General features: G+C 35.6%; 1 protein-coding gene across 2 annotated transcripts in view; it reads left to right on the forward strand.

The window, feature by feature from the left end:
* The first annotated feature begins 5208 nt into the window (after positions 1 to 5208).
* GRM3 (glutamate metabotropic receptor 3) overlaps positions 5209 to 26175 on the forward strand; it is a 206955-nt gene continuing 185988 nt past the window's right edge. The window contains exon 1 of one of the 2 annotated variants that reach the window (XM_016148028.2): positions 5209 to 6117. The gene's annotated coding sequence lies outside the window, so the exon portion shown is untranslated. Of the gene's footprint in view, positions 6192 to 26175 lie in introns of both variants that reach the window. The other variant, XM_016148030.2, reaches the window with a different exon arrangement.

Here is a 26175-nt window from a genome sequence, read left to right on the forward strand (position 1 = left end):
CTCTTAGGAAGGGCTTCCAATCATTTAATATTTCATTCATCAGATGCCTATTGATCTTTATAACATATCAGGCAGTTTAAGGCGTGTGATATTGATAAGTGATGTCACAAAAACCCACTTCCTTTTTGAAGTGGGTGAATCAGATTAACAGTTATGCACCAGATTAGTGAACCAGGTGAACAATTCTAAACTCCTCCAATACAAAAATTTGGCAACATATGCTAAATTCAGAAGTCATTTTACTCGACTACAAAATATGTCAATATGATCTTTTAATCTTTAAAGCTTAATTCATTCACTCAACAAATGTCTACTGAGCAAGTCTCTCAACCCCCTCCCTTCCACAGACACATCATTTCCATTGGTACCAGGACATAAAAGATAAACATAGCAGCATAGTGCCTGCCCCTCATGAAACTTCCAGTTTAATTGGAGGAAAAATAAACATGTATTTCAATTTCTTGTGATGATCAATTTCTTGATCTACTAATTTTATTATTTATTTTTATTTATTTTCATTATATTTAATAATTGAAAATTAAAATCTTACAAAGAAGCCACTTGTGAGTGATAAATACTTTATTAGTTGAATATTCAAGTTTAGAACCAATCTTAATTTAGCTGTTAATTATACAATATGCAGGATAAAAACAAAACACAGTAGGTATCTTGAGACTATTTCTTTTTAGTTCCCTTTATAAGAATCCAAAGTACTGATGAGACCAGTTATGTATCTAACAAGTGAGGTTCATAAAGCACCACAAAAACCTTTGTATTCTTGTCTCATCATTGCCCCTCCAGGTCTTATCTATGGGGCTTGTTCTGCTGTGCCCCCTTGAAATAATTCAAGGCCAGTGCCTTGAATTTCAGGATGTTCCCAGATAAAAATATTTTCTTTCACTTTAGCACAAACAAAACAAGACAAAACAAAAACCTAGACTTGGGTAGAATTAGGTTCAATGTAGACTTAAGTTCAATGCAGAGTAATAATCAAAATCTCAGGGTCCATCTGAGCTAAATCTTCTCCCTTCCCCCAGCCTGAGAAAGCAGCAAGAGAGAGGCCAGCACTGGGACCTGGTAGGCTCTTCTCTCTGCTCAGCCAGCTACTCATCCACATCCTTCCTTCCCCTTAATTATTAGATGGAGCATTTGAGCCCTCAGAGTTGTAGGAATCAGTGGTAGAAGAAAGGAAGGAACAAGAAAAGTCCTGTTAAACTGGTACTGATCTGGCATTACTTTCTCCTGTGTTTAGGAGACATTCAAAGCTAACTTTTCTAATCCCAATTTAATCAGTTTTTTAAGACCCTTGGGGTCTGGAGATCTGTGGTTGCAGAATCTGACTTGATTCTAATGAGGCTTTCATGACTAGACACTTAACTACTCTACCCAAGGCCCCTGGTTGTCTGCACTTCACCTTATTCCTTCTCCTAGTACCCTGTATGTGAATTAGAAAAAGGTAGTGACCTTTCCAGATTAGTGAATTATTAAAAGAAACCCTACTGCCACATTGATGAAGCTCAACACATTAGCACCGTGCATGCAGCTCCTTCCCATTCTTCCACTGGGAGTGTTTGTGCAGCATACAACCTGCACAGTTACATTCCCACAGTTCTGTGTCCTTCTCACACTGTCTTCTGGGAATCCAAATTTTCTCCACCAGGCCCATCTGGTTAGGATCTAAGAAAACACATGTCCTGCTCTGTGCTCTCTCTGCTATTGTGTAGTGTAAAGGAAACCAATCCTTTACCTGTCATCAGTGGGAGTACAGTTACCTGCCAAGTTCAGTCTTCTTCACTTTCAGCCCTCTGGGAGATGGATCAACATGAAGCCTCTTGTGTTTTATATATATGCAGGTATGTATGTGTACACACACACACACACACACACACACACACACACACACACACATTTTCTGTGAATTTAAAAGCAGTCTACTGCATCACCCTAATTCCTGGGGAATGCAGCAAGGGATTCACTGTAGCAGCAGCACCCCTCACTAGAGTTGAAGTGAGGGGAAAAGAAAGCACACACACTCCTACCCTGGACCTGCATATTTAGAACATAACAACAAATCTCTCTAAACTCCAACATTCTTCCTCTCTCAGCTTCCTAAATTTTAACTCTTTTATTATCCATGTGGTTTAAAGATACTTTACTCAAACCCTGAACAGGGCCTCTGTCAACTCTTGCTTTGGAATATGGAGTAATTGGTACCTCTTGCCTTGAATCTTCAATCGAAATTAAGATTAGAATATTTTTGTTTTCATATTGTATAATAGTAATTAAAATCATACTTTACAGATGATCCAATGGAGAATATATTTTGGAAGAATTTGAAAACTAAATGAGAAATATTGGGAAAAAATAAATAAATAAATAAAAATATGAGACGACAACAACAAAAATAAATGAGGAATATTTATAAGCAAATTAAATATAAATTTAATATTTTATGCATATTATATATTTACAGGGACACATATATTAGGCCTCCAGAATTTATCATTTCTATCCTGGAAAAAAGTTACATAGAGAGATTTAACATATGACAGATGGAGCAAGGAAATGCTGAAGCAAGAGATATCAGCCAGATGATTGGAGGATTCAGGTAGCCATATAATTAAATGTGCAAACCTGAGACTTTTGAAAAATAAAGTGAGCACTGTAAATATACCCTCGCAATTGATGTAAAACAGAATTTTCCCAGACAAACTGGACATTTAATCACCTCATTGAAATAACTACACACTCTGACTGGTAGTAGAAACCAACAATGAAATTGATTTCTGAATTGAGAAAATGGAGATTTGCTACAATGGGAACGTTAGTAGAGTGAACTCTGGATTAGAATAAGGACATAGAAGGCATTTTATTTGTAATCTATTACAGCACATCATCTTTCAATGTTATTGCAAAATTAAGTATGGTATGTTTCATGAGCCACGTTAAAAAGTTATTATATCAGAAATCAGGATGTTAACTATAAGGGGTCCTAAATAGAAATAGAAGATCATGATTAATCACTCAAATAAATATAGAAAGATTAGCAAAAACTAATCAATCTAGTATAAAATATAAACTAGAAAATGTGGTCTAGATGTCCAAATACACATGTGCTTGATTTGAAAAGGCTTGATGAAGATAAATACCCTATACCAGAGATACTTAAATAGGGGGCTAGAATTATTAGGAAACAGAGCCCAGTTATAATACTTGGGGGAAGATGGGAGAAGAAAAGACGCGATGCCATTTCCTAATTGGCATTCTATTTAGCTAGAGGTTGTTATTTAGTCCTATCCCCTGAGGCTTTTAAAGGAAACTTGAAAACTTGTGCACTCACACACACACACTCACCAACAAATAAACATTAAAGCTATGTATCCAGTCAATGATGAATTTAAATCAAATTAAAAGGAAGAATAAAAGTATAAGACTAATTGCCTTCAATTAAATATTATATAGTCTCAACAATTAAAATAACATTTGTTAACTATACTAGAGACTAATAATCCTAACTAACATGTTGCTTACATGGTACTTACTAGTTCTAAAAATAACAAAGTGATAAGCAATTATTAATCTCATTTTACAGATTATGAAACCAAGATATAGCGAGGTTAAGAAACTTGCCAAAGTCACACAGCTAGAAGTGATGGTAATTAAGTATTTAAACTCATATAATATGCTATCACCAGACTGAAAATCCCTTATGTTCATCATTTCTTCGTGCATGTGTGGTAGGGGAAAAAGAAAAGTGTCACATAAAGCCAGACCTGAAAACAGTTGATAATTTGCTTCAGTATTTCAGTCTCTACACATTACCAGCTTTAGTGTAGTAAACAACTTAGAAACAGACCATGGCAGTGCCATTCAGCCTATACATCAGTGCTTTCTTTCGTGTAAAGGTTACTTTCCTTTTTTATGAGATAAAAACATCAGCTCTCTCCTTCCACTCCCAATTAATTCTGATAGTTTTCAAAGGGAGAAAAAAAAAGATCTTCTGGAAGATTCTGAATGAAACCAAAAGCTGTGAACATGGCTACATGCATATGGAAGCTGTTGCCATTTACAGATCTTTATCTTCTCCATTGTCATGTTATCACTTCTTGATGTACAGTTGTCTATTGAAAAATTTTCTCTTATGAAAGTTTAATGTGTTTGTGGTAAGTAGTACCTGTTGGATAATAGCAATGAAATACAAAAGAAGAGTAATTTTGCTTTTATTTTGGCACTGCTATTGCATTTAGAAAGAATGGTGTTGGACAGGGAATTTCTAGAATTTTTAGAGTTTCACTACTTAACAACACTTTAATTTTTAAAATATTCAAGTTTCCAGTTTTAGTGGTGTTCACAATAGAATATATAAGTGGACATGTCTTTTAAATATTAGCTTCTAAAGAAATCAGTGGTAAAATTATTTCTATAGTTTATATATGTTGGCTAAGTTACAAAGGAGATAGTTGTTAAACAATTTAACATTAAATATTAAAGAATAAATGTAGCATTAAAGCATTAAGTTCATTTGTCTCTGGCTACATATAACTCAATCCTTGGTTAACACAAAGTTAGTATATCAGGGTGGAAAAATTAATGACAGTGAAGTTCCAATTTTGATATTAAACATGATGTGTTTCTAAATATAGAAAGATACCTGGAATTTTACCTTTAGAATTTTATCTGTAGCTCAGAGCCTATTAAAGCTATTTTTGTGTGCCTTTTCCTCTTTGTGCCTACGTCACTGATTGAAGGTTTTATTTATTTAATTTTAAAAAGAAATACGAGGTTCTGCGGAGAACATTTTGTCTGCTAACCACAAGTAGGACTAGAGAAGGACTAATGTGGGTGTGGGGTGGGGTCACTGCAAGGGGGCGGTGTGCTAGCATAGGAGGATAATAAGAAAGACAATTCAGCACTCCCTTCTAATCTTATTCCACCCAAGAAATTTGGGAGAATGCGAAAAAGCAGCAGCCTAGCATTCTTGAAGGGGCGTGGTTTCCCTCAAGGGGCTGTCCAATCGAATTCCTTCAGAGGGAGCTATCCCGAGAAGATTGATGAAGGTTGCTAGGAAACGGGAGCGTCTCCCTCCCTCCTGACCCAGAGATTGTTCTGCACAAGCCCTCTCTAGGGGCTTGCAATGTGCAGTTGAGCTGCGTGTGGGGCAGAGCTGCACACAAGCCTCCTAGGCTCGCTCGCTCCTCTCTGTTCCCGCTCTCCCTTTCTCCTAGTATGCGGTTAGCCGGGTGCACGGGACCACGGGAGAGTTCTTTCAGGGCTGACTGTTAGTCCCTGCTCTCCCGCAGGCCAAAAGCTCTAGCACAGCTTCAAAGTTAGAGCCTCTGATCTCCCTGCCGCCCTAGCCCCTTCACCCCACCTCTCCGAAATTCCCAACCTTTGTATGCAATGCCTAAGGATTTCAGAGTGAGGCGAAGCAGCCGGCAAAAAGACTCTGTCTGACTTGCCTCATGTCTAGGTACCCTGGCTCACTGAAGACTCTGCAGATACACCCCTATGAAAGGAGGGAGGAAGGAAGAGGGGGAAAGGGAAAAGGAGAACGAGGGAGGGGGGAAAGAAGAAAAAGAGAATGAGAAAGAGAGAATGCCAGAAGGTCCATGCCTCTGCTGAGAGTCCCAATTAGATGCTATGGTTTCAGCCTGGGCAAGGTGAAGGAAAGTTGCTTGCGTGCCTGGGAAGTGGGCTTGCCTGTAAAGAGAAGGACTCAGCTGAGAACTGCTCCCCTCCCCTCCGTGAAAGACCACTGGGTCCCCCCCCCTTTTTTCCCAACCTCCTTCTTCTCTTCTCCTTCCACCCTCCCTTTTCCCCACTCCCCACTGACTCGGAAGCTTGGATGCTCTGCCACCGGGCAGTGGTCCAGCGAACAGCCAGGAGGGGGCGGGGGCAGGGGCAGGGGGCACTGTGACAGGAAGCGGCGCGCACAAGTTGACCATTTCAGGGGCAAAATAAGTTCTCCCTTGGATTTGAAAAGGACAAAGCCAGCAAGCTATCTCTTTTGTGTCGGATGAGGAGGACCAACCATGAGCCAGAGCCCGGGTGCAGGCTCAGCCGCCGCTGCTGCCACCACGGTCAGCTCCAGTCCCTGCCAGGAGTTGTCGGTGCGAGGTAAGGGGCCCAGAGGAGGATGTGTCCCTCTGGAGGGCGCCCAGCGGAGGCGCTGAGGCTCGGGCGCCGCGTGGGTAAGGCGCAGCCGGGAAAGTTGAGGCAGAGCATCGACCAGTCCCTACAGTTCTGCTGCCAGGGGTGGGGAGGGTGGGAGGCAGAGGCGTTGTGGGTGTGAGTGAGAGTTGTGTGTGTGCGCACACTTCTGTGTCTCTGAGGGGGTGGCAGATTTCAGGGCACAGATCTGTAGCCAGGGTGAGAGAGGTGGAGGGACAACCAGCGCTCGCAGACCCCCAGAGAGACCAGTCTCATCAGCCAACCACCTCCAGCCCTGCCCTGGGCACAGGATACGTTTCTATTCCGGGGCTCCTTAGGCTTTGTGCACAGGAAACCGTGCGATGACTGGCTGCCACATTGGCTGTTTCATGTGGGTGTGGAGGTTGCCAGGCGAGGTGGGCAGCGGTCGGCAGGACCTGGTCCGCGTTGCAGCCAGGATAAGCTCGGTAGCCAGAGGCGGCCAGAGGTTCGCTCTGCTGCAAATACACTTGGAAGGGATCCCTAACTCGATGCCCTTTTCTTCCTTTGGCTTAAAGAAAGGATCAAAAAGCCAGACTGGAAGCATATCTCTTCATCTATCCTGTTCTGTTTCTTTATCTGACAGATAACTCAGAGAGGGCGGGAGATTTGCAATCCAGAATTACACTAGGTAATATATCCAATGAGCTTGTTTGTTACAAATTTATTTTAGATTTCTCTATAGTTATTTCCCTTGGTTAAATAACATGGTAGATTCCTCAAGGTATAACACTTTTAGGTAGATATCTTAAGGGAACATGTCCCTGCCTTTTAAATATTTTAAAGTATTGTATATTTTGATAGCAAATAGCAAAACTTTGTACTTCTAGTGATCTGTGGTCAAATGCTCAGCTAATTGCTAAAAAAAAATATTTGAATAGTGGTATGTTTGACATATAGAGATAGTTATATATCTGTGTATTCAAAGTTAAGATTAATATGAATGGAAGTTAGCGTGAGTTAAAGACCTCCACAGTAGTTCATTAGTTTGAGTTTTTCTGCTTCAATTTATTTGTGCTACCCGATCTTAGAAATGTTCGATAGAGCTATAGTGTGTTGCTTTGAAGAAAAATAGCATTTATTTGTAGAGAAACGTTATTTACCTACCTAAATCTAAGTTGGTTTATCTGATCACATGTTTTAAAGCTGCTACCTGAATTCCAATTGTTTGTATAAATATATTTAATATAGGCATGCCAAAAAAAATTTAGATTGGCACTACATTAAACTTTTGTGGATTACACAGTTTGTACTAAAGATGCATAGGACACTCTATTAGTTAATGATTCTATAGTCCTTTGCTCCTCTTTTTTTTTTTTTCTTAAAATAGCCCAATAGATTTTGAATAGATTTTGGAAGCTATTGTACACCAGATCTTAATAAAGTGATATTTTCTCTTTCATAATGGCAGCGTCTTGTATTTACAAAGGTTTCTCACAACTATAGTTTTTAGCTGTCCATGCTTTCAGGTTCTGATCATCCAGCAGGAGTGTAGGATATTTTAAATAGATATGCCCAAAGGCTGTCTTGATTTATATTTAAAACAGCACAGGTGCTCAGGATGAAAACTGAGGGGAAGTATTGAAACTTATTTTTCACAAATAAGTGAATGAAAATTTCAAAATATCTACAGTCATTGGGATAAAAAGAAGGATAAATGGTAAGAATGAATATCTTTTAGTATTGACAAGTCCTCCACTCCTTCCTCCCCCCACCAAAAAATCTAAGTGTAAAACCTCTTGTATGAGCTAGATCCTTGCCAATGAAATGTGAAATCTATATAACAGAAAATTATGCCAACACAAGGACTAGGTTAAATTTGGGGGACTGCAGGGTAAAGATGCCTTTCTATTTAAACTGAATAGTATTTTTCACACTTCAGGAATACATGATCAGTAAGTTGAGAAAATGTATGAAAAACTACATAAACAGAAAATATTATAAATAATGAAAATATATTCTATTTTCTTTTCATTTGTGTATGATATTCTTTTTTAAAAGTTGTGGGTGTACACGTGAAAAGAAACGAATATAAATCAGATGATTTACTTCACAATTACCAAGCATTAAAATGAACACATCTCTAAATTTATGTCACTGTAATTAAAATGGTAGGCTGAACAAATGCAAAGATAGGATAAAATAGACTTTTAATTAAATGTAATATTTTTATTGAATGAAAGAACTAGGATAATTGTCCAAAGGTTACTTGCCTCTCTTCTACACTTCATGACAGGTAACAACCAGAACCACACATGATTGAAGATGGTCTTATTCTGAAAGATTCCCAGCAATAACATTTTTACAACTTCCCTGGATTCCTTTCCCTTTTCCTTTTTTCATGTAGAACTTTTTTTAAAATTAAACTGCTTTCTTTTTCTTGTCCATTCTTCTAATTGATATCGGTAACAAAATTTTGCAAGATATTTTTCCAGGGTTCTAGCTGCCTCCTGTCTTGGGGATGAAATGTTTCAATTTATTGTCTTGCACTCAACTTTATCCCAAGATACCATTAAACAAAAGAAATGAAAATTAATACCTAATCTCCATTGAAAGCCAAGCAGATGGAATGCACTTATGTATGTTGGAATGTGGCCAGAGTGCCAGGGTGAGAATTGTTTTCCTTAGGGGTTACTCCCAAAAAGGAATAGTGTTTACTCATAGTTGTCTCACTTTGCTATTTTACACTGAGTTTATTGTGCATTTTTGTCTCTTCTGAGATGCTGCTAAATGCATCCAATACTACATGAAATGAATTTGTTGAAATCGCTCCCTAGAAGTAGCATAAAGTGATAGAAGATTATCCACCAAGACTGAACACATAAAATGAGTACAATCATAGTAATCACAGAGACAGTAGAAGCTATTAGGTCATCCCCCTCCCTTTACTTCTAATGTGGGCTTGGTCCCCATAGCATAATGTATTTTGAGTACTTCAGTCCAGTTTCATTTTAAATGGCTCAAGTAATGACTTCTTCCAACGCCTCTGAGAGTCTATTTCACAGTCTAATAGTCCTCCCTATTAAGAACTTTGTTGTAATATTCAGCCTAATTTTCCCCTGGTTCTATTTTGTCTTGTTACTTACTCCCTATTATAACCCCTCTGGATCAGTCCATTCACTTGCCTCATTTAGAGTCTTCATCTAACATTTATATAAAACTTGTAAAATACAAAAGCTTTATACAGTTATAGGAGAAAACACAAAGGTGACAGAGCGATATCTAGACATCTTTTCTAAATATTTAAGACACATCGTTCAAGCCATCTATATGATGTGTATGATAATATATTCTTAATAACCTATTTTACTAATGTAGGTGTGAGGAAATTTTCCGTCTTTGACATTAATGACCTATGTGAATATCGAGATACTAAGTAGCATTCTATGTGGATGCACACTTATGAGACATTTTCATTGCAAATTTGATGTCAGCAGAATCCTGTCAACACCCACACTACAAAGGAATTCTGTCACACGCTGGTCTGATGCTCCACTGAGCCCCAGAAGCTGTTTTCATGTAAATTGCATTATTGAAATGAAAGTAATTTCCATAATTAATAGAATGTGCTAAGAATATAATAGTGTATATAGTTTAGAGGTATATGTTAATTCAACATAGTAATTCTGTTAGAAAACAGTAGCCCCTCCATACTGAAACAATCTGAAAAGCCAGTAGAATTAAGTTTGAATTAAGTTCATCGCTACGCCATATTATGAAAAGTAAGCTCATATTATGCATATATCAATATGGAATATACTTATATATGTATGAAGGTACCATATGTGAAGGTTATTTAAAAATAGAAAAGCCTATTATAACCACAAGAGAGAAACAGGTTTTCACTTTGTTCATTTAAAATCTGGTTCTAAGACATCCAAGTGTAGGCTTTTAAGATTCTTAAGCAAATATCTTGGTAGACTCACCATCCCACTCAATTGTTTCTTCAAGTCCCAGCCACTGAAATACAAGTTTTGCTAGTCAGTAGAGGAGCAAATGACATAAATCAAAAAATAAGTTCCTAGTTTACACTTGGCAAGTCCAGAAAATATAGGACTCAGTATAAGATTAGTCAGCAGCTAAAAACACAATTTAATGTTGTCCTCTTTACTGCTTAGTGAGCATTAGATTGTACATAGAAACATTCGTGTGGATTAAATTAAGGAAGCAGTAAAAAGAAGTGGCATTCCAAACTGAATATATCTTCAAGGGATAAAATTATACTGCATAGAATAAATAACTTTTAAAACCAGTATTCTCCCTCTTGAAGGCCCAAAGTGTTTTTATAGTGACATTCATCATATAGTGGTGAGTACCCTCAAAATGATTTTCCTTAGAAACAAAGGAGAAATCAATTTTCTTGGTGTAGGAAAAGTAGGTCATTAATATACTTGTGACTTCTCCCTGGGACTGAAGCATTCGAAGAAGTCTATGTCTACACAGACTATAACATTTCCTCGTGAAATGAGCAATATTTTTATGGAACTGAAAATTGTGCACTGCACTTTAAGAACAGGTCAGAAAAAATAAACTTGGAAAACACATATAACCTATACAAGGGTAGACTAAAATACCGTGTTTGAAAATAAAACCATATATAGAGAGGATATCTCCATAGAAAGCCCAAAGTAGCTCTTATTTTTAATTCCTTATTGGAATTTACTTCATTATCATTGCCTAGGAAGCACTCCACAAACCCACACCCACATGATATTGGAGTAAATTTATTTGGAAAGTATAGGTCTACGCCAAACAGAAATTTTCAAAACCATGATATTAGACACATAGTTTGAAAAGCATTACAACTATATGCGCAGCATATTAAGAGTTTAACAATTTGAGGGGACTCCCCTTAAAAAAGAGGTTAAAGATTATCTTAAGAAAGAAAAGATGGCTAATAGGAAAGCAATCAGTCAATAAATATTTATTAAGCACTTGCTATAACCAGAACAAAATTTAGGACATGCAGTGGGGACACAAAAAAATGTTAAAACATATACAAAAAGCAACAAATAAACAGGACAAACAAACAGAGATTTATGGACATGGACAATAGACTAGTGGTTACCAGGAGTGTAGATGGGGTAAAGGGGTCAAATGTGTGGTGACAGAAAGAAGTCTAACTACAGGCAATAAACATACAATGCTATATATATATATATATATATATATATATATATATATATGCCTTACTGTTAAATTGTATACCTGAAACTTACTGGATTTCGTTAACCTATATCAACCATAAACAAACAAACAAATAAATAAATTGCATACAAAATTTCACAAATATGTGTAAAGTGAAAGGTATTCCAAATATTAAACTTGAAATTCTAGAGAAGAGGTTTCCAGAATTATCCAGCAAACAAACAAAAAAATCTGTTCCTTAATTTAACAGATGTATTTAGATTTTAAAATTTCAAATGCTGATATTCTGATACTCTATGGAGACATTGTAGTGGATGCTGTGAGGTGACAAAGCTAATGATAAGTCGTAATAATAAATGATATTATTGACCCATTGCCATGTGCTAAAATGTCATGCAGATGATCTGATTTAATACTCACAAGAACCCTATGAAGTAAGTATTCTGATCCTCATTTTAAAGAAAAAGAAATGGAGGCCCAGAGAGACTAAGTAATTTTCCCCAGTTCAAGTCATTAACAAGCAAGAACTGGAATTCAAAACCTACTTTCTTATCCCAGGTCTTTTTCTGTTTACAATGAAATTAAATTACCTCCCCAATTTTGTTTTAGGCTGGGCTACACTTTATTCAACAGATATTTTCTGAGCTTCAAGTAGAGGAACATACTTTGGTAAAAGAGACCAATACTTAATATAATGGAACCCAGAAGAGAGTTCTACAGGCTCAGCCTTTCTCCAGTCTCTTTTTCCTTCCTCATCCAATCACAGTCTCTTCTGAGGGATAAAGTTATTTATAATTAACTAAGGGGGGACATTAAGAATTAGAAGAGTCGATGAAGATGTGGATTTATTAACAAGCTGAGAAATAAACACCAGGTGTGAAAATGAGAGAGAACTGTATATTTTCTGGAGTCTGATTTCGATGAACATCACAATCCACAAAACTAAGTACAGTAGCAAGAAAATAGTCTCACAAAAAGCATGGAGGTGAATAGCATTTCTACTTGTTACGGCTAAAATGCTGATGCTTCTCTCCTCTTACAACCTAACTACTTCCCACCAGGAAAACAAGCTAGCAAAATGTTTTTGTAGAATAGTAAAATTTTAAAAGTTCTTTACCTAGCTGAAGTAGTCATTCATTTTTATGTGGAAAACTTGGTGTTTTGCACATTTGGACATTTATTCAGAATATACATAGCAGCTTGAAAAGGGACCAGCTCAAGGGTTTCACATTTTAAACATACCAGAACAAGAGAAGCAATGTGACCTGCTGGTGATTCTACAGACTCAGTAGAGCTGCTCTGGGAAAATCCACATTTCATGATTCTCTGACCTGGGTGCTTTCCCACAGGCAAGAAGCCTTGGTTGCATGAATTTATATTTCATTTCATACAACCAGAGAGCTGGAATATGAGGCTTTACTTGAAAATCTTTTTCTGATTTGTGATTTGTGCTAGAGTATATTATGGACAAAAAAAAAAAAAAAAAAAAGAACAGATATCACACAGATCTGTCTCTCCATCTGGTGAAGACTGTTTCTTTTAATTGTTAATAATATACAGCAGATAGATTACTAGTAATATTTTGTATTTTTCTTAACAGTTTCAATTCACCATGTGTTGATGAATACAACATAATGGAAACTGCTTTTATAAAATATGTCAAAATACATGCCAATTTGAGAAATGGCACTACAAGGTCAGAACAGTTGGAATTTGTATCTGTCTCTAGGAGAAAATGAGATCTGGAGAATATAATTAACAGTTTCTATTTTAAAGAATCTTATTTTTCCAAAAAATAAAAATAAAAATAAAGAGACCCTCTACATGCTGATGCATTAATCCTAGTGATTTCTGTCAAGTCCAGATATTTTGTTGACCACACTTCAGAATTAATAAGGAGCCAAGATATGTGATTTAGATTCCTAAACCATCTCCCTTACAGACTTTGCTCAAGGCCTGCCCCTTGGGAAAAATGTTTTGAAGAAGGCTAAGAGCCCTACTTTCCCCATAAAACATCGCTTCCAGTACCTTCCTTGGTTCCTTAAAGTTTCTGAACTTTAAACTATTTCATCCAGGAAGTACAAAAGATCATATATTTCTAGGTCTATGCGGTGCACTGACCCTTCAATGCATTGGATTTATATGTTCATTTTTTTTTTTAACCCAGAAAAGCTAATTTCATTCAGTATGGTGGGAAGTGAACATAATGAACAATTATAACTTTTGCCTACTTTATAATTTTGTCTATGCAAAGCCCTTCCTCAACCATGATTCCTTGAACATACACAATGCAGTAACTTGAGAGGAAAAGAGATCTTTCCTGTAGTTATTGAATAAATTAAGCCCTGTAGGAAAAAGGTTGAAGCCTTATAGTGTGCTCACCTTTTCCACATTTTTTCCTTGTAAAATTCTAAATTTGTATTTGTTGCTATGTGATGTAGGTAGAGATTCCAGTAATTTTAAGTATGTTCTTCAGATGGAAAAGGTTGGAACATATGAAGTAAAGAATGAGAAAATTGAATGACAAACTCAGAGCAGCAACATTCTCCCTTTCCTTCCCACCTTCCCCCAATTGTACCAATAATAATCATCTGCTTACCTCTGCTGTAAATACTGTTTATCAAATTATTGCCCAGAAGAGGCTGCATCAAAATCACTTTGAAGTTTACTTAAAAGGAAGGATACTGAGACAGATGCATCCAGACTAATTTTCTTTAGGTTGGGATTCAGGAATACATGTATTAAATAAGCTCCCAGATTATTCTTATGCACACTCTCATCTGAGAAACACTACTATCTTAGTCTACTAGGGCTGCTAATAACAAAATACCATAGACTAGGTGGTTTTAAAAAAAACAGACATTTATTTCTAGCATTTCTGGAGGCTGAGAAGTCCAAGATCAAGGTGCAGACAGACTGGGTTTCTGGAGAGAGCCTGCTTCCTGAAGGACCACCTTCTTGCTGTGACTGGACAGGATAAAAAGAGTGAGAGCTCTGGTCTCTCTTTCTCTTCTTGCAAAGTAATCCCATTATGTGGGCCCCCATCCCAATCAAAGATTCTACTTCAAAGTACTATTACACTGGAGGTAGGGCTTCAACATATGAATTTGGGGAGTACACAAGCGTTCAGTACACAACAATTAGACATAGACTAATACTCATACAGAGAACACATAGTGAATTACTGTACAAAATTATTCCCCACATCAAGTTTACTCTAATTAGATTAATCAGATGTCTAAAATAAATTCTACAAGCCTGAGTATTAATTAATTAATTAAGCTCAACTAATAAAGCCCAGTCTCCATGTATTGTGTAAATAGATTTATTTTCTAGAAACGTCATATTGTTTTCATGGCAAAGGATTTTTTCTTCTATTACCTTTAATAAATTCCACTAAGATACAAAAATATATATATATTTGATACTCGTATTAGAAAAGTTTTTCAATTTTTATCTTTTATTTTATATTTCATACTTGCAACATTAAGATGTGAGAAAAGAAATTTACTGACATTTGAAGAGTATCATCAGTAATAACATTATTTCTATTTCTAAAAACAGAAGTGCTTCTAGATTTGGATAACTGTACACTTAAAACTCAAGTTGTCTTTATAACTATATCCTTGTGAGCTAGTGGGATGTAGGAAAACATTGTTTTATCACAGTTCTCCCCTTTGCCCTCTGGATCTGCAGAACTGGAGAAAAAAATCAAGAAAAAAAAAAAAAAAGAACTTCACTTGGCAACTTCTTATACATTCTCCACTTAGCTTCTACTGCGTTGAAGTGAATGGTTGCTTAGTTGAAGCTGGCAATCCACACAAATACTGCCAAAGATAGTTTCCTAAGCAGCATCCAGAACCACTTGGGGAAAATGCTAAATAAGAAATGAGGGACAGGCAGCAGCGAGTGTGGGGAGGGGATGGGAGAGACAGGCTGGGCCACCAGCTTTACTTCCTAGGGGGGGTCTATGCAACCTCTTTGTGTTTTGCTGCATTCCACAGTTAATTACTGACTTCATGAAGGGAAAAGCAATAGAAAATTGACCATGTTCTCCCTCACACACATATACTCCCAAACATTAAAAAAAAAAAACAACCACCAAAAAAATAAATAGTTTAATTTTTTAAATTCAGGCTGTCTCAGGCCTCAAAATGTTAAGTTTTTAAAAGCTACAGTATGTTCCTAGCAGAGCCTTGCTTCCTTATCCTCTGCAATGGTCATTCATAGTGCTTATACCTGACAAAGGCACTTCCATTGAACTTTCCCACTGACACAACTTCCCCAGCTAAAGCTAAAATCCCATAAACACTTCTAAACCAGATTCTTTCTTCTTATTTCCAGAACCTAGGAGGGGCACCATCATCTCCCCAGAAAATAGTTCAAAATCTTGGAATTGCTCAAGACATTTCCCTTCTGTTTGACACTCTGTTGGTTTGTCCTTCCTCTCATGCAGTGAGCTTTTTCTCTCCTACCGCCGCTAAAACCTTAGCCTGTGTTATTATCACTTACTCTCAACCATCTGTAACAGTTTATCTCCTCCAGTCTTTCTTTCTTTATTATTTATTTGTTTACCCAATATTTGGTGAGTGCCTAGTGTGTGTCCAGTTCTAGAGATATTATAACAGTGAACAAAAACAAAAATTTAGGATTTTGCTCTCATTCAGGTTACAGTAAGTAGTGAGAGTCAGACAATAAATAAGAAAACCAAGGTTAAAAACTATGGTTAAAAAATAATGATGTGATATAAAAAAAAATGGAGGGGGTGATTAGGAAAAGCAACACTGATGAATAATCAACTATTCCATTCCAATCCCTGCTTTAAAAGGCATTAAGTATAAGGTCATTATTTAAAAAGAGAAGTTTGAACTTACTAGCTTGGCCATCAAGATCTTTTTCAAACAGACTTCCAATGCGTCTTTCTAACCTTTCTTCCTCATTATGAGCCTCTCCTCTACCTAGATTTTCTATTTGCACACAAAATAGACCTTTGAGCATCGTTATAATCACAAGTTCCTTTAGAATGCACTTTCCTCCTCCTTTCTGTAAATCTATATTTTAAGGCCAATTTCAAATCTCACCTTGTCTAAGTCCACACTAATGATGTTTTTATTTGTCTTACATAGAAATTTTTATCAAAAATATGCATGTCATTCTCATGATATGTAAGCTTAAATAATGAAACATTGTTTTGGCCTGAGTAATAGGTAGGTAGAACAATAATTTGTGGAATAAAATCAGAAGACAAATTTATTTTCATTTCTCATTGTACTTTTAAAAGGTAGTCAGTAAAATATATTATACTCTGATATAATAAAACAATAAACCTTAATTGCTAACAGCCTCCATTCAAAACTCAGTATGCCTAGACCAAGGTAATAATTAAAACTTTGAACTTTAAAGTTGAATCATCTCTCTTTATCCAGCAGGAGCCTATTTCATAATGTTTAGAATTTGAAGAAAAAAAAAATGCCAGTGCTCCTAAGTTCCCTCTTATTAAATCAAGTTCTGACTCTTTCAAAGTTAAAGATGGAGGGTGGGCTTAGGAAGGAGAGTTATGAGAAATAAGTTCTTACCTCACAGGCTTCACACTCTCTGGGCCCCCAGACTTTTAAGGCTGAATCTCTTTTTGATGAAGTATGTGTGTGTGTGTGTGTGTGTTGAGACTTCTTTCTCCATTGCTGGAGTCTCTCACCTCAGTTTTCTTGTCATGAAATTTCCTTGTCTTACTACACCTCCTCAGCACCTGCTCTTCCAGCTGTTGACTCCACACATACTCTCACTTCTGGAATTCCCGTTTTCCCTCCAGTCTTTTTTTCTTGTGCTGGGGCTCTCTTTCACAGCCTTTGGTCTGCAAAACACACTAACACCTTGTTGCAGAAACAATCCCAAGCATTGGACCAGTACCAATGCAGCGACATTTCCCTACTGCTCCATGGCCGAAGCACCTAATCATCTGGCCACTTCTCCCATCCCCTGTTTTCCCCAGCCTGGCATCAGACCTAACCCATTTTGTGATGCTATGTGTTTTGGTGCATATAAGCATTTCTTGATACTCTCTCCTTTGTGAACATACTTTGACATAATAAATATAAGCATTCTTTTGCCTAGATGTCTGTGGTTTCAGACTTAGCTGCGAATTTAGCAAAGCATCACTATACCAATAGATGCTTTGTATAATGTATGACTGTGGTAATACAATCTAAGTTAAAAATATTAAAGCTTATAACCCAGAAAAATGTTTGTGTTTTTTTTTTTTAATGGGGGTGCCTATATAAAGATTTACAGAAATCAATGCCTATGAAATAATTTAAGATGCGGCTAGAACAGCCATCTGTCTCTTGACCTAGAAGTAATTCCAAAAGGACAAAGATCTTGTCCATCTTTTTAGCAGTCTATAATAATGAATGGGACATATGATAATATTTGACATGTATCTAATTAATGAAGGAATCGTATTTTAAATTTTATATTTACTCAATGGGTATCTTCCATCCTGAAATGTTAATGTTAATTTTTCCCCTTCATACGTTGCACTTCAAAAATCAGAATTATTTTTACGATCTTAATTTTAATCCATAAATTATATTATTTCCTAAAATGATTTTGGATCTCAAACAAAATAACTCCATATGCCATGTTTAAATTTGTCATAAAAAAAGAATATCAATTCAATTAAACAAGTCTTTATTAAATGTCTGCTATTTTCAAGGCACTGGGCAAAGTACTGAGGAGGATACAGAAAATAAAAAGTCCCTCTGTCTCCCTAATAATTAATAATCTTATAAAGGAGTTATGCATATGCATTACTACAGTAACAGGAAAATTCAAAAGCTCACCTATGAGACCTCTGAGTGAATAATACTTCTGCTTGACATAACTGTAGAAAGTATATAAAAACATTGCTTCTGTCCTGGAACATGAAAAATGATTAAGATTTCAGAAAGTGGAGAAAGCTATTCAAAATATAGTTAAAGGCAGAGAAATAGTATATGGGATGTATTTGGGGAACAACGTGTGGACTGCTTTAAGAGTAGGGTATATGGGGGTCAGGTAGCAGATAAAAGTTCTGAGAGCAGATAGAACAATGTCTAACATTTCTCCTGTAGGCAGAGGGGAACATCTGAAAGCATTTGAACAGGAATCTTAAAGCACAATGTGAAATATGAGGAAATAAAGCCTTGGGAGTCAGGGAGATGAGTTGGCTTGTTATGGCAATAGTTCAGGTGAGAGGTAATGATGGCCAAAGTAGGGCAATGGCAATGGGAATATAAAATATGAAATGAATCTAACAAACACAAAGATGGATAGTGCCTCGTAAGTAAGAATTAGCTGTTGGGTGAAAAACACCAGCCAAAATAATTAAGCTAATCATTTTCCTTCTTCTACAATAGAAAAGGTCATGCTATATCAAAGCCCTGGTTTAATAAAGGAAAAAGGGGATTTTTTAAAAGGGTATTTTTTAGGAACCTGGGTCAAAAGAAAACATAATAATCCAAGAACTAACTATTTGAAAACAAGACTTGGAAATGAAATCAATAGCCTTTATCCACAGGCAGTTGGTTAAGCCACTATGAACACTCATCATGCTTCTGTTAGAGCCACCCCTTGGCCTCCTTGACTCTTGTTTTACCTTTCTAAATGCATTCACCAGACTGTAGCCAGAATCATGTTAAAACAAATCTGAGTATGTTAGTCTATACTTAAAACTCTCCAAAGATTTTCCATTGCTCTTGAGATAATCAAAATATGCTTTCCCAAACCCACTATGATTCTGCTGACTGATGTAAGAAATGTCCAAACCTGTAGAGAATTTTTATGAGTTTATTTGAGCCAAACTAACAACAATTGTTGGGAAGCAAAATCTCGACGGATTGAGAAAAATGGTCTCAAGAATGGCAATTTTGCAGCTTATTTTATACATTAAAATCAAAAGAGGAGACATAAGGAGGGTTACATAAAATCCACTAATGGTAGATTAAGAGGGCAGGACAAAGCAACGCGGAGAAATGTCTGGGATTGGATAAAAAGTAGAATGGAGAGACACATACTTGTTTTACATTGGTGGGTACAGGAGACCTAATAGTTAACATTTACAGCACTTAGCATTGAACAAGATAACCATGAGGGACACTGTGATCTCCTGCTCTGGTGTGATGGCTGTGCCCTAAGGGGTCTGGAAGATGACATTTCAAAGGTGTGAGATCTTAGATGCAAAATGACAATAGGCTCACTTAAAGTAAAGATTGTCCAGGAAGCTATAGGCCTAGGAAGTTACCACCCACCACAACCTGCTTAGAGTTAGGAATTTTTATGTTCAGACCATCCTATGCAGTTACTTTCAGTATTTGAGCTTGTAGGGCCTGCCATGTGGGTCTTTCCTGAGCTTGTCAGCTATAGTACATGGCCCCTTTTTTGTCCACAATCTAGCTGTGTCTCTATTTTATGTCTTATCACTTTCAACTTGCACTTCTTCAGTCAAACTGATCAGCTTGTATGTCTTACCCTCTCTCCCCCCAGAACTTCTTATAGGTTGGGCAAACTCCCAGAGCACTGGCCCACTCATTTAGAATTTTCAGGGCTCAATTAGAAGTCTATACCAGTTTTGACCTCTTATAGTAGGTTATTCTTGCTGCTATGCACTCCTCAAGCTCTCAGTATTTCCTTTCATCACACTTTACTATAATTGCCTGTCGTCTCTACTGTCATCTGTAACTGCTAAAAAGACAGAGACCATGCCTGCTTATTCACAGCTGTATCTCTATTGCCCAACAGAGTGAGTAGCACATAGTAGATCAATAAATATTTACTGAATAAATGGAGTAGCGGTTAATTAAATCATTTTGTAGCTCATTTCCCTCATCTTTAAAATTGGGTATTGATCTTTAAGATTCCTTTTAATCATATTGTTTTTATAAGTAAACTTTGTTAATGAAGAAGGTAAGATTCAGTAACTCAGAATCAGTATCATATTATACTCACAAAACCATTGGGTCCTATTTATAAATTTATACTTTAATCCCTATCTAAATAGTAGAATCATTAATGACAGTATTAGTGACATGTTTTCTTATTCCTCAACCTCTTCTTATTCTGCAAACAATTCTCCTCTTCACCTTACAATGAGATATGAGTAACAAGGAAATAGAAGGAAATAACCATAAAAACTGAGAGTTGAGTAAACTTTCCAAGAAAGTCAGCTGCCAGTCCAATTTCTGCCTCCTGGAACTCTCACAAATGAAAACATTTTAGATATTTTCATAGAAGAGAATTTATAAAGCTCATTTGGTAATACTAATTCCCACCAGCTCCAGTGAATAACACCTCCAGGTGTTTCATTTAATGCACTCTCTGTCACAAAACTTCTCAAAATAAAATGAATGTGGTTCTCACACATATTCTCTACATCATTTGTGGGAGAATCAGAAGACACTGTGAATAACAATAACTTTTATTGAGTACTTACTATATGCCAGGTACTGCACATTTGCTCATTTAATCCTCACAACAGCCATATGAGGTAGATACTATTATTATACCCAGTTGACAGAGGTGCTAATGAGTTGCTAACGCAAGCTTACATAATAAGGATTTAGCTAGGATTTTAGCAGTTTTAGCTTATAAACTTGACCAGATAACTATACTGCTTCTCCTGTGAAATCATTTCAAAACTAGAATGTATTAATATGCAAAAAAAAGGAATAACTATTTTACATTCCTTGATTTGAAAAATAAAAAACAACTCAAAACCTAGTGACATTCTGAGCTCTTTGTTGAAAGTAAAAACCAGTAATGTAGTCAAATATTGGCTCAATTTGTTAATATTATTGGGCAGAATATATTTAACTGTTTATGTTTTTTATTTTCACCTAAAGCCTTCTAATTCCAGTAGTTTGAGTCAGCTGCACCTAAAAGAACCGTCCTAAGGCTTTATTTCTTTAAAAACAATTTGTTCTTTTGATCTCCAGAATTTGTTCTATGCTTGGAAAAGCAAAATGACAATGCTTTTAATCTTTATATTAAAAGAGAGAGAGAGAATTTAAAGGAAAGATTCACTTCCCTTAATCCCCGGGGGTGGAGGAAGTCTCTGATTCCTTTGTGTAAAATAAAAATAATTGATACATTGGTGAAACTGGTTGTCAGGAAAGGAAATTGTCCTACTTTATTCCTTTTCCGTCCATCCTGCTCTCAGAGTAGGTATATTTACATACATATAATCCTTGAATTGATTTATTAAGCTGAGTTTACAAGTTAAAAAGGAAAAAGTCCTGAAGAGATAATTACAGGAATACAAATTGAGAGAGACAACTTTGAAAGAATAGTAATTTTGCTTCTTGAAACTGACCTTAAGTCCCTAGGAGAACAGAACAGCTTAAAGCAACTTTTTCTCTCTATTCAGAAGTGATCGCGAATTAATTGTGCAGTTCAGCTGAACTTTGCTTTTCCTTGTATCCTAGGAGAAGATCTCTGACAGACTGGGAATTCTGTTTGTTTGTAATGTAAACTCAATATCTAGTTCTCATATAGTTCTTAACACCACATAGACTCATTGGAAAGTCCTAATTCCCAAAACAAACAAAGAGGAAAAGGTGAGCAAAATAATCCATCTACAAAAGGAAAAGAGAAAGTAGAACATTTGAAAATCTTTATTTGGATCAATTGCTTTTAAATAATCCCTAAGAAAAATCCCTGCTGACATCAGAAGGCTGACTACAAAACTCAAAAGTTGTTTATTAATGAAGTATATAAGTCTTATGGTTTACATGGCTTCATTAGTTACTTTGATCATAAAAGCACTTAGTGAAAATTTTATCTATGTTTGGTATATTGACTAGTTCATGCAGTTCTACCAAAGAGTAGGTTAGAGCATTTGCTGATAAATACAAATACTGCTGAGTTTTCATTTTAATAGCAAAAATTAAAACATCAGAATTCTCACTTACTCAAATTGGACATTTTCATGCATGTACATATCATTTCAGATAGCTAGTTAACATTGACCTTATGATGATAATTCTACACTTCTTTTACTTAATCATGACATTTTGATTCATCCATTCAACAACCATTAATTAAGCACATACACTGAATTTGTACTGTTAGGGACAAACAAAAAAAAAAGGTCCCTGCCTCAAAGATCTTTATTTACCATTTTAAAGCTCTATATTTTAATGGTATTTTTTTAAGTATAACAAAATTAGGGGCATTATTGTCCTTTATCTAATGTTTTAGGCAAAAATGAGTCAATAAAATCTATAGGGGAATGGATTAGCTTCCTTGGGCTTCCTTGAAGCAATGCCAGAGGCTTAAGAGTCACCTCAAACAAAATACCTTTCCTTTTATCTTAGTAACAAGATTTGCTTAATGTTTTTAAAAATAAAAACATGTTGCAATGTAAAATACAAAGGCAACTGCTGCAGAAATGCTTTGGGGGTCAAGCCCTCAATATCTTAGTACCTGTAAAAATGCTTCCATTTACTTAACACAGTATTTTTTTTTTTTCACGCCCATTCATTCTTTTAAGAAACTTTGATCAAGCACCTTTTATATGCATCTGACCTTGTAGCCTGTGCTGGAGATCTGTACACTTGACCTCAGGTAGCTCATTGTATGGAACTCATAGAAAAGAAGTTATGTGCATAGTGTTTAACTTATTAATGACTCTGTGCTCAAGAATTTAAAAAATACAAAGGTACACAATGAAATGTACACCTATTTTCTAATGCTCTCTTCCTGAGGTTAGAAAGAATTTGACATCATTATGGAGGCAAAGTATACTTTAACAGTTAAAAAAAAGGTAATCTTAATCAAATGGCACTAGAAAATATACATGGGATCATTTCAAACTTTAGAAAATAAAAAGAATTTTTACTGTCAATGTTGTTCTGAAATTGATAGCAAGATGGGTTTTTTTTTAAATGACTTATCAAAAATCATTAAACCAATTGACCAGTCGACGAAGAATGGAAACCACCACCAGCTAGTAAATTGATTTACTATCTATTATAATTCCTTCATACCACATAATAGGCACTTTCCTTTCACAGTTTAATGTTTTTGTAATTGAGATATAAGTCAATTTATGTGTACATTTTATGTAATAATTTTTTTTCACAAAAAAAGTTGTTCTTAAATTCATAGTGAATCTTACAATAAATGGTTGCAGAGTTAAGAAAATATATTAGCTATAAAAACACTAACTGCTTATTTTGTAAACTATGTTCTATAACAATTGCAAATATCTTTAAATTTACTCTTAAATTATTCACATTTTATTACAAATAGAATGATAAACTTTCTCCTTTCATATACTTTTCAAAATCCAAAATTGCTTACTTTGAAAAATCTCATTACTAGAATCAGAAATTACCTCGCAATACCTTTATTATTATCCTTCTTGAAAGTAAAAATGGTCTTTTGTTACTCTCGATATATTTCTTGTAGAAAGAGTCATGTTCTGGTCATTTTTATATTGTTGGAGTGTATGATAATACCTTAAAAATAGTTGATGGTTATTGAATGAATAAATGAAGTAATGGAGGAAGGAATAGAAAAATAAAGAGTTGGATATAATGAGCCTTCGATAAATATTTGCTGAATTACAATGAGCTGCTTGAGTTGACGGACAAGTTATATTGCCATAGTTCAGTGATAAAGTTTTAATATCTTTCTGTAGTGTTTGCCTTTGTATCCTCAAGAAGAAATTACTAAATGCTAAAGATAAAATATTATTTTAATATTTGATTTCTATGTATTTAAAAGAGTCTTAGTATGTTGATCTTTGGCTCAAACATTCCTCTTGCTCATCAAACTATTTTCATGATGCTGTCTGTTAAAGAATTTCTCTTGAGTAACTTTTATCCTAAAAAAATTAATTTTTGAGGATATAAACTTCATTCAAAATACAACCTTCTTCAGTAATTGTCTTCTGAACATATTCTAATATTAAATTACTAATAATGTATCTGTGCCTTTATATATTATCATCAGCTCACCTAACCCCAATACCCAAGAGAGCCACATTTTGCCTCTAAACTGAACTTATTCATTCAGACTTTTTGCTGCATTTTCTGATTTCTGTTGTAGTTTTTAACCCTGGTGAGTCAAAAGCAGCACATTAAATTTTAAAACTGCCTCAAATTTTGGTCTGGAATCAAGAAATACATCTTCAAACAACTAATGAAAATTAAACAATACCTTTTTGAAAATGTTTAATGATTGCTCACTAGTAATTCAAAATAAACTATTTGTTATCTAGTAGCAGAGACCACTTTACCAATGAGATCATGTGGGGTATAAATGTAAATAGGGAAAAATAGAGGATCTCACACCAAGCTCTAGAATGCTGCTATTTATAAGTCATACACACAAAAAAGGAGCAATCAAAAACACATAAGTAAGTAGTGGTTATTGAGGTAAGAAGCAAGTCAAGAGAAAATGGTTATTGTGAAAAAAAGAGAAGAAATTTTTCCCAGAAGAAGGCAGTGGTAAACTATATTGATGATGCTGGGAGGGCAAGTTAGCTGAGAAAATGTATGAGATCAATGTTTTAGCAACTTGATCCTAAAAACTGATGAGATTAATACATTTAGTGTCTTAAAGCCATTAGAAGTTACCATGGAGTAAGGTAACAGAAAACGGAGAACACTGAGTTGAAAATTGGATTTGAGGAAATAGAAACAGTGACTAGTCCTCATTTGTATAGTTTTGCAGTAATGGTGGGCAAGGAAATGGAATGGTAGCTTTAGGGGAGCTTAGGTCAAAAGAAAATATAAATCTTAAATTTAACTGAATTACATAACATAATTCCTTGGAGATGAGACTGAATAAGTAGTCTTAGGGCCAGATTAAAAGGCCTTAAAGACCATGAAAGAAATTTGTTTATTAGATTTTAGGCTTAGACTAATGATAAGTCATTAAAGTTCCTGCCCATGTGAAGCTTATTATTTACTGGGAGAGAGAAATAAATCAAATGTCTAAAAGAAATATGAAATTGCAACTGTGATAAATGCCTAAAAATAGAAGATATATATAATGCTATGGGAACATTTAATAAGAGGGATTGTTATCACAGAAGCCAGGCCTTCATTAAAGAATGACAACTGGAGGATAAGTGAAGAGGGGAGGAAAGCAAGTGTAGTCAGTGGGCTGAGCAGGATCACAGATCCTGTGAAAGGAGAGAGTATGGCATCTATAAGGAACTGAAAGGTCAATGTGACTGAAGTACTGAGAATAGCGAGCAGTATAGTATATGTAGAGGGTTATCCTTATCCTAAGAACAATGGGAAATGATTCAAGTACTTAAAGCAAGAATTGGGTCATTCACTCTGTTATTTCAAAATAAAACAAGACCAGAAACAAACAAACAACAAAAAATTCTCTCTGGAACATGGAGAAGCAATAAGGGTTAAGGAGTCAAAACGGATACAGGTAGACCAGTTACGGGACTTTTGTAATTGCGCAGAACACAAAAGGTGGTGGTTTGGGCAAAGTTGGCAAATGTTGAAATGATGATAAAGGGATAATTTAAAAAAAAATTTTAGTAGTTAAGAAATGAAAGGACTTGGTAATAGATGAGTTATGGATGTTAGATATCATCTTGATGTTTGTGCAGTCATTTAGGACATTCACAATGGCTCAATTGAGCAATTAATCAATAAGCATTTATTGAGTGCCTACTATGACATCAATATATCATTCCTTTTATGGAAAACTTGAAATTATTTATGCATTAGAAGTACAGATCAGATTCTAGATATTGTTTATCACAATTGTTTTTGACACACTGAAAAAGAAACAAACCATTGTTGATGAATATCCATTGTGTCCTAGGGAGCT

The sequence above is a fragment of the Rousettus aegyptiacus genome, unplaced genomic scaffold (assembly GCF_014176215.1).
Source record: "Rousettus aegyptiacus isolate mRouAeg1 unplaced genomic scaffold, mRouAeg1.p scaffold_m13_p_13, whole genome shotgun sequence".
Taxonomy (NCBI): domain Eukaryota; kingdom Metazoa; phylum Chordata; class Mammalia; order Chiroptera; family Pteropodidae; genus Rousettus; species Rousettus aegyptiacus.